Source organism: Marmota marmota, unplaced genomic scaffold, assembly GCF_001458135.2.
Source record: "Marmota marmota marmota unplaced genomic scaffold, marMar, whole genome shotgun sequence".
NCBI lineage: Eukaryota > Metazoa > Chordata > Mammalia > Rodentia > Sciuridae > Marmota > Marmota marmota.
In genome coordinates this window covers 1,909,217-1,918,849 of record NW_026000327.1, presented here as the reverse complement: position 1 = coordinate 1,918,849, position 9,633 = coordinate 1,909,217, and the positions used below count along the sequence as shown (strand labels likewise).

General features: G+C 51.6%; 1 long non-coding RNA gene across 4 annotated transcripts in view; it reads left to right on the top strand.

Moving 5' to 3' along the window:
• Positions 1 to 9,633, top strand: part of LOC107158742 — a 338,106-nt gene that overhangs the window by 22,318 nt on the left and 306,155 nt on the right. Inside the window, exons 4-5 of one of the 4 annotated variants that reach the window (XR_001505646.2) lie at positions 8,997 to 9,053; positions 9,318 to 9,625. The exons of 2 other annotated variants lie outside the window; for them this stretch is intronic. This is a non-coding gene — a long non-coding RNA (uncharacterized LOC107158742). Of the gene's footprint in view, positions 1 to 8,996; positions 9,207 to 9,317; positions 9,626 to 9,633 lie in introns of those variants that run through there. One more of the 4 variants, XR_007345085.1, reaches the window with a different exon arrangement.

Genomic DNA, 9,633 nt, shown 5'->3' with positions numbered 1-9,633 from the left:
CCTCCCCCTCCTCCTCCCTCCTTCTCCCTCTCCTCCCTCCTCTTCCTCCCTCCTCCTCCCACTTCCTGTCATTTTGTACAGTGGACGATTCTGATGGCCTGTGCTCGCCTGCGTATGTGATCTATCTTTCACAGCTCATTAAGGTGCTTCCAACAGGAGAGACCTTTAGGAACTTCTGTGTGTGTGTGTGTGTGTGTGTGTGTGTGTGTCCATCCTAATAACAAAGTGACAGTGGAAGGACACTGAGGGGCAGTGCTCGGCCCTGGACCTGGTTCTCAGCTCTGCAGAGTGACTCTTTGGAGGCTCTGCACGGCCGGCTTCCTTCCACAGGGGCTGCAGCGCCAGCCAGCTGCAGGACAGGGTTCCCTCCTGTGCCTCAAGAAGTCCCCAAGCCTGTGCAGAGGCTTCAGCTCTTCCCAAGGAGAGCTCCTCAGAGAGAGTAGTTGGGGTCCTGGTGGAAGACAACCAAAAGAGCTCAGTCTCTGTGTGTGCAGACCTCCTGCAATCTGCACATGTGACTTGCAGCGGGGTGCGACCTGCTGTTCTCCACGCTGGGCTGGGACCCTTAGCAGGTGGTTTGTCCCTGCAGCTCATGTGACCACCTGGGCAGCAACAGCAGCAGCACCCTGCAGGGCAAGGGCTACTGGACGTGGCCTCTGACTTGCGTCTTTCCCTCTGATGTCTTTGTTTTATTTTGCACTGAGAAGACACTGAAATATTGCTCCACCTTCAGGCAAGCACCTCTATTTCATTTCCTTCAAGGTAACAAGTCAAGGTGGTGGATTCTTGATACCCGAGCGCTGTTCCTGCAGGGCCTGTTTGTTATTGCACCCGCTGCTGCTTTCTAGTGGCCCTCACTTGTGCTCCTGTGAGCGCTGCCCGGCCATGTTTCTAGCTTTGTTTTCCTGCAGATGTTTTTCTGCTTTTTCCCCTTTTGCCTGACTCCCCTGACACAGGCGTGTCCCATGATACTTTCACAAGCACCTCGTGGTTTTTCCATGACACTCCTTAGACCACGGTCATGTCACACTGAGCAATCGTGAGATGACGTTTCCAGGTCGGCTTGCTGCATCTTGGGGCGTGCGTCCACCTGGGAATTCTGGGGAGTGTCCACAGTGATCAGGTTGGTTGACATCTCATCCTCGGTTTTCACTTGTTTTCCTGAGCATTCCCCAAACTTAAAAAACAACAACACAACAAAACAAAAAAGCAGTTATAAGTGACCTAGTTCGTTTTTATTTTTCTCCTTATGAAGACTCTGTCTCATCTATTTGATAAAACATACTGTCTCTTTAGAGTTTCCTATATTTAGGTCTTTCATAACATTTGTTTTGCAAATAAAACCTGTAAGCTTTTGAAGATGTTCAGTTGGAAAACAAAGCCTGTCATTTAGCAGAAAACACGTGGAAAGGGGAGCGTTTAAATACTGTTGTTGCAGATCATTAGCCGCAGAGAGCTGTGATTCTGGGTTTTACCTGTTCACGGATGACACGTTTTTCTCTGACTACTAACTTTGCTCATCTAATCCTTCCCTAAGGGCAGTTGATAAAGGGCACAACTTTGAGAAACTATTTGCATCCCAGCCAGAAGGTGGGAAATATACACAGACACAAAGCACATGCGTGTAAATGTGCAGATACATGTTCACGCACATAGAGTCATACTCACATGCATATCCATATATATATAGGTATATACAAATGCACACGTCCACACATATGCACGGACATACCTCTGTGTATTCTTATGTATACATACGTATGTTCATATACAGACACATGTACACACTTGCATATATTTACACATATTCACATATGTGTGCATACAAGTGAACATGTGCACACCCGGACACATCTATATACGTGTGCATTCATTCACAAGCATGCATGTCTGCATGTGTGCACATGTATTTATACATACAAACACACGAGCTCGTGCATATAGACCCACAGACACACGTGCCTATCCACACTTGTGTATCACAGGTATATATCTAGGATGGTGGTGCGTGGTCAGGCTGCAGCTTACCTAGTTTAGTAGACACTAGGATCTGTACAGGGGTGAGGGGAGACTGGAGGGCAGACTTCTCTTTGCATCCGGGGCTAGTGGTAGGACGGGGCAGAGTGTAGACTGAGGGTGGAGGATCTTGTGTAACCAGGGCCATCCGTGAACCCCAGTGAATACAAGTTGCCATTGACATTTAGGGACATGCCACCAAGTTTTAGGCCAGAAAAGTGGGAGTCTTCTTCATTTGTGAGATGGGAGAGATTGGCAGGGGGGGGCCTGGTGGATTGTTGTGCAAGCCGGGCAGCCTGCGATGGAGGTTAGGTCCTGTTTCCAGGGCGGGGCGGGCTGAGTGCAGACATGAAGGCAGGGCTCAACAGGAGGCTCACTTGGGAGTGGGCCTGCAGCTGAGCAGCTCCTAAAAGGGCTCCTTACCAAGGCCACGCGCATGCACACGTGCACACACACACACACACACACACAAAGCATTTTAAATCATGGATAATGACACTCAAGTAATGACCAGGCTGATGCTGAGTTTTCGTTTGGTTGGGACAGGTGGCAGTTGCGTTGGAGGTATTGTGGGCGCAGCAGTCCCAGCAGTGGGGTTGGGTGCCACGGAGGGAGACCTCGCTGGTGTCTGGGCCAGGGGACCCACCCGCGGGGCCAACAGAGCAGCAGGCCGAGCGTTGGGACTGTGCTTGGGAGCAGCGGGGAGGCGGGTCACTGGGGGAGGAAGGTGACAAGCAGGAGGGCGACTGTGGGAAGGCCCGTCTATCGTCCGTCGAGGTGCGACGGGGTCTGAGTGTCAGACACAAGCTCTTGGCCAGAGAGTGGGTGTCTTGGGCCAGGACTGGCCTGGAGTGGCACAGGGAGAAAGAAGGGTCAGGAACCGTGCGGGAGTCCCCAGAGTGGACAGGACGTGGCTTTTGAGGTGAGCGGTGGGGGAGGAAGGTTCTGAGAGAGCCCCTCGTCCCGTGACCACAGCTGGGGGGAGCCCAGGGTGTGGCTGAGGACACTTGAGGACCTGGTGTCTGGCAGTCAGGAGAAAGGAGGGGGGATGGGAGGAGGCCTTGCCACGGCTCAGGACCCGCCTCTTATTTTGGAAATGGCCTCGAGAAGGGGTGCTCACATCCACAGACGCGCCATTTCTTCCTTTGTGCGTGATCCCCATGATCAGAGATCAGGGCGCCCTGGCCAAATACGGCCCCGCTAACAGAGTCAGCTTCTCCCCGGCTTCCTGTCCTTTCTCGCTGGGGTTCTTCTGTGGCGGGCAGAGCCCCGGGCGGTACTCCCTCTTATGCCGAACCACGCCGCAGGCCACCGGAGACGTGCAGGGGACAGCTGTTACAGGAGAGGACCCGGAAGTGTCAAGAGGAGGAGACGAGTGTGCTTGAGCACAGCCTCACGACGCCCCCCGTGCGGGGTTTCAGGAGCCAGGCTCCGAGTGACAGATGGCTTCTGTGAGGGAGTAATGCAGGGCAGGGACCTAAGTCATCTGCAGCATTGGAGCGCAGGGACTCACTGAGTGTAAACTCTGTTACATTGTGACAGATGATCATCTCCAACGCCCAGCACGAGTCTAGGGTGGAATTCAGAAGAAGCTCCTCCGTCTCTGTCCCTGGCCCCAAGGCCCTGTTCACATATTTGAGACAGGATTCCCGAGGAGACTGTTAATGAGGCCTGGCGTGTCATCCAGGGTGGGTAAAGCTGAGCAGCCTCCTCCCGCGGGGCAGTGCCGAGGGTGGCCGGTCCTGCAGCAGCAGGCTGCCTGGCCTGTGTGGATGTCCCCGGTGCCCGCGGCCCTGGCCTGACTGTGCATGCACTCAGCCCGCCCTCGCCTGCTGTCTGGTCTGTAGTGGGGCCAACAGGGCAGCATCAGCCCCAATTCCCGACGTCCTGGTAGATGGTCAGGAGGCCAGAATTGGCCTCTGGTTACACAGTAGGTTGCACCCAAAACCCAGCATAGAATTAACCCATCAGCACATATTCACCCTGGAAATACAAGGGGGCTGGCCATCATTGTTCATCCTACCGATAAACATTCCATGAGCTTAAAAATGATACAGCAGTATGTACGACGACAGAATTAGGTCTCACGTATTCACTGCACGACAAAGTCTTTGCAGATTAGTTCCGTGATGCACGCGAAAGGGCACAAGGTTTTGAAGTCGGGCTTGTGATCTTGGTCTGCAAGCCTGTGTGCACGCAGGACCTTGGGCTGAGTCACCTGTGTGGAGCTGGTGCTCCCAGGCTCCCTCCTGGAGGGGCTGCAGAAGCTCCTCAGCCGGCCAGCACGTGTGGAAGGATGCAGGTAGCTGCAGGGCTCAAGGCAGATTTACCGACGTCATGAAAGTCTGTAGTCCTAGCATTAAATAGCAGGGTATATACATTTTTCTTTTTAAACTTTATTCATAAGAAATTAAGTACTCCTTGAATAGTAATTCAGATGCCTCAAATAGTAAAACTAAATGTAATTTCTTTTCCTGTAATGTGACATTTGGTCGCAGGACAATAATGTTTAAGGCTTTCATAGGTTTAATGGGTCATGGAGATGAGAACTCTTTTTATAAGTGATCAGATTTGTCCTTGAATAAAAAGACTTTGCAGACACCTCAGTGTTCAATTTGCTTGTCTTATCTGAACTTTCCGAGCTCTTTTCCTGAGGAATCCTTGAGTATTCGCTCTCTGTCTTTTGAATTTCATGAAATGATATTTAGGGAAGAATTCCATTTTAGGAAGATAGATGGTAGCAACGTTGGAAGGTTCCTGGGTGAGTGAATGTGTAGAAGACACGACAGCAGTTCGGAGGGGCTAAAATGACAGGAAACAGTAACTTTCCAAGTCAGGGAGTGCCTGGCCCTCCCCGGCTACCTGCCTTAATGTGCATCAGCGGACAGGGACTTGGCAGCCTTGGGGACAGGGCAGGAGGCATCGGCCGGTGTCAGTGGTTGCAATACAGACAGCTGTGTGCGGCCTGCAGGGCAGGAATGTGGCCCCGCAGAAAGCGTCCCTCCTCATCCGTTCAGTGGTTTCAGAGGATTCTGACCCAGAGGAGGGTAAACCCCGTAGTCCCCAAATTTCAATTCTGTGAATATTTCCACGAAATCAGCTCAGGTGTGTTAAAAGGGGCTGGTCGTCATAATCTGGAGCTTATGGGGTCTTTATGATAGGAATGAAAATAGATTGTCCTACAAATAAGAAGCTGGAGCAGAATCGTATCTTCTACATACGGGAGCCATCCTGTAAACAGGACGTACGGCCGGCGTGACAGGGCACAGTATGCAGTCCCGTGGTGGTACATGCTCAGAGACACGTGGGAGATTTAGGAGTCCCGCGATTCGACTAATCTACGCACCAGCGTTTACGCCCATCCGGTTAAAAATGAAGCCTTTTTTGCTCAATCACAGTATAAAGTGTTGCCAGGCCGGCTGGCTGGGCCATCTTAGGATTTCCGTGTCCTGGAAACGATTCCCGTGGGTTTCCGTTCAGCGCCAGAGACCTCTGTTGGAGTCTGGCTTTGGCAGCACGTTGTTGCCTTAAACCCATGTGTTGGAATGAAGCTCGAGGCTGTGATGTGGCCTTCCAGGAAGGCACTGGCCAGGGCCCACTCCTTTCAGATTTGTCCTTGGCTAATCTCTGAATGTGTCAATCAGCCAGAAAACACGAGCCCTCCAAATCGCAACTGGAGTCCATTGTGGGAACAAAGCTGAGCTGCCAGTTTTGAAAGAGAGCAAGTTTCCCTCTGGAATCTCATTTAATTCTGCAGAATTCATGGGTTTTATCTTTTGTAACTCTTAGGTGTTAAGCTGCAAGTGTGAGCTAATGTAAGAGAACGCGTGTTAGGCACACGGGAGACACACCAGATAGAACCCACTCCCTCCTGGTTCTCCTCTCCCTTTACCAACACAGGAGTAACTTGTTAGACGTGGCTAATTAATAGAAGCTGAGAAATTCATCAACACAAAATAGCACCCTTGTTTGTGAATAAAGAAAGGAGAATAAAATTAGAAAAGTGTAATGGACTGTTCTCAAAAGATCCAAAGACGAATGTCTGATGCTCCATTTTCCCTGTGCCCTTGGCTAAGCTCTACAAGACAATAATAGCCTTCTCATTACAAGAACGTACCGTTTCATTAATTGCAATATGAATTACTGCCCCCACTAGTGCTCCGTCATCATCTAATAACTAGTCTCTGATTTAAATAGAGTTTAAGGACTGTCTGAGGAGCAGCCAGAGAACATGGAGAATCAGTATGGAGACAGACGAGCATTCAACCTCTCTGGTCCCTCAGGTCTTTGATAAGTCCTGGAATCCAGATTTAATGGCCCTGCCAGGGCTTAGGTCTTCCTCTCACTATGGACAGTAGGGGTCTTGCTTGGAATGTAGGGAATACTCTTTGAGTTCGCATTGAAGAAGTAGTAGTCGTGTAGATAGTGTCAGCCAAGTGCAGAGCATGACGTAAGTGTACATACGATGAAGTCCGAGTGTGATGCGCTGGTGGAATTGTGCCCGTGTTGGTATTCCCTTGTCAGGTGGCAGTTTGATCCGTAAGTCCAGGATGGCTGTAGTGGGATTCGGGACACGTGTTCTGTGCTCTCCCCGAACTGTGGTGTTTCTGGATCCAGAATTCTGTGATGGTTTTTTCAAGGCACAGTGAGACTGAACTCTCTCCTCTTCTGGCACCTGGCAGAGATTGGAAGGCGCAGGGGCAGTGTCCAAAGGGATCTAATTGGTTTCCCAAAGGGGTGAGAAGAATAAGGATGGTGTTCACCCTCTCTTGGGCTGCCAGCTGAAGAATGCTGCTTCTTGCTGGGAGCATCGGATTCCGCTTGAAGGGCTCGTCCTAAGGGCACAGGAATTGGGGGTTTGGCTGGTGACAGCGGGGCCAGGGAGGCCTGAGCTCACAGAAGGAATCACATCAATCTGTGCGTCCGCAAGACCCAGTTGGCACCGTGCAGCCTCCGAGGCCCTGTGGTGTCAGCTCTGCAGCACAGCGAGGAGGAGCAGAGATCAGAGAAGGATTTTCAGGGAAGTTCCTGAAAAGGCAAATCGATAAGATATTTCTAATTGTTTAAACGTAACATTTATGGAAATAAAAGTATCGGAAATGCGTTTCTTAGTGCTCCTTTCTACCTGGTTTTGCGTACCCCCCACTAAAATGCAAGTGACTGAAGGTATTATGAAGTGGGAAGGTGGAGTCCTCCAGACAGGCTGCAGGAAGGGCCCAGTTCTCCTGAAATCAGACGCAGATCTGGGGACACTGAGGGCTGCAGCAGCGTTTTCTCCCCATAGGGACACAGGACCCGTCTCTCCGAGGCTGGAACGGGTCTCTCCGAGGCTGGAACGGGTCTCTCCATTCCATTTTTCCTGGAATCCAGCTGATGTTCCTTGTGATGTCGTGCACACATTGGATACACCCACAAATCGGACTAAACATGTTAGAGTCAGACGAGGAAAGAATTTCTCAGACCCTGGAACCAGAACATCTCTTGGGCGCCATCCTGTATGGACTCTTTTCTCCAGAGACCAAGCACTGACCCGCCGGGTAGACAGGGCAGTGCTTCTGCTACATACAGGACATTCCACAGAGGGCGGCGTTTATGTCCCGGGGACTTGCTTTAAATATCATCCATATTCAGTCAGAAGATGCAAAAAGTTGCGCTTAACTATTTGTGTTTGTGTGTGTGTTGCTGGCGGATCGAACCCAAGGCCTTGTGCAAGGGAGGCAAGCACTCTACCAACTGAGCTATATCCCCAGGCCCCAAGCTTAACTATTTAATAAGAAAAAAAGCGATGTCTTCTTAAACTTTAACCTTGTTTGTTGTGGAGCTCAAATATATGAGAATTCACATTTTTTTCCCCAAGAGATTCTATAAAGACATTTACTGTGACTTAAAATATTTAGATTTCAGCAACATGGGAAGAGATAATGTCTATAAATTAAAGTCGAACTGTATTCCATGTTATTTCTTTTCATGAGGGGGGCGCATAACAATCCTGTCTGTGTGTGGGCTTATTTCTGTCTTTCTTCTGAGATTTCTTCATGGGAATCGGCTATGGTGAGCCGGGTGCCTGCAATTCCAGCTGCTGGGCTCTGAGGCAGAGGCAGGAGGATCGCGAGTTCAAAGCCAGCCTCCGCCAAAGCGAGGCCCTGAGCAACTCGGGGAGACCCTGTCTCTAAATAAAGTACAGAATAGGGCTGGGGACGGGGCTCTCTACACTCCAGTTCTATTGGGGGATCTCAGAGAAGTTTCCAGAGAGTCCCGCCCAGGGCCACCCTTGACCACCCTTGACTTTTTGACTGACAGCAGGGTGACGTCAGGCTTTGTAGTCCCCACTGCCATGGCCACTCTAGGTCACCTTGGCCCGTACCGAGGACTCTCACTGGAACCTGTTGTTATAGATTTTATGGTCAGAAGGAATCATCCTTATCCCCTGAGCTCTGGGATCTGGTCTGTGTCAGGGTCACAAAAGTCCCTCTGTTGCCAAAGGTCAGTCCTTGTCCCCAATGCCAATCTAATAACAAGGACACAATTTTGAGAAAAAGAAAAAGAAAGTTTATGGCTTTGCTAGCAAAGCTGTGACTCTGTCAGCAGGAGCAGGGAGGGGGCTTTTGAAGAGGTGACTCAGAGGCAGCGCGCCCCAGGTTCTCTGTTGGGGTTGCCCTTCACTTGTTGATGTGGGTGACAGTCATCTCTGAGATCACCTGGTGCCATCCCCACAGTCTGGATGACTTTGTTCCTGGGGAGGGTGTGGACTCAGGGTCAGATGGCTCTGCCTAGGATGGGGAAGAGGCCATCCTCCCCCGAGGTTAGGGAAGGGGAGGGGTGAGGGAGGAGCAGGGAGAGAGGAAGAGAAGAAGTCTGTTTTAAAAGTCAGGTGGCCGAGCCCCAAGGGCTGCCTTCAGAGCCCCCAGGGCTCCGCTGTGGCACCTCCTTCAGGGTAACCTGTGTTCTCATCTGGTGGTGCACCTCCATCTCTCCTGCAGATGTCGGCTGTTTTGCTGGGGAATGCAGCACGTCCTGTTGGCCAGGCTGGGCTGCAGGTGAACAGCTTTTTCATGGGGGTCAGTAGTGGGCCCGGTTATAGAATCATGCCCTGATCTCACGTCCCCACCATCCCTGTCGGTCTGTCCCCTGTTGTGAGGACTTGGTGGTCTCACTGGCTGGCTGTGGGCCTCCTGGTCTCCTGCTGTGGGGTAACTGCAGTGCTTATCCGGGTTTCTGGTGTTTGCTGGAGTGCTGCCTGGCTCCTCTGCACCCGCCGCCCTCCCAGCCCCCATCCTCTCCCCCCATCCCCCTCTCTCCAGGTGGCCCACTCCTGCTTGCCGGGTGTTTGTGAAGTCCGACCCTGTGTGCCCCTGGCTTGTCCTTGTGACAGCTCAGCCCTCTCCCTGGGTGAAGCCGAGTCATCGCTCTCCAGATCCGGGGAGCACTGCTAAAGCTGGGATGGAAGAAGAAAGAAAGAGGCCATTTGTGAGCGCCTAGGGGAGGCTGGCTCCTCAGACTCCTCGGGTTTTACTGGGAGAGGGGACCTGAGGGTGGCTTTGCATATCCAAAGACGGGCTCAGCCCCTGTGAAGTCTTACCCCCCTCCCAGAATGGAGAGGAGGGGGAGGGGGAGGAC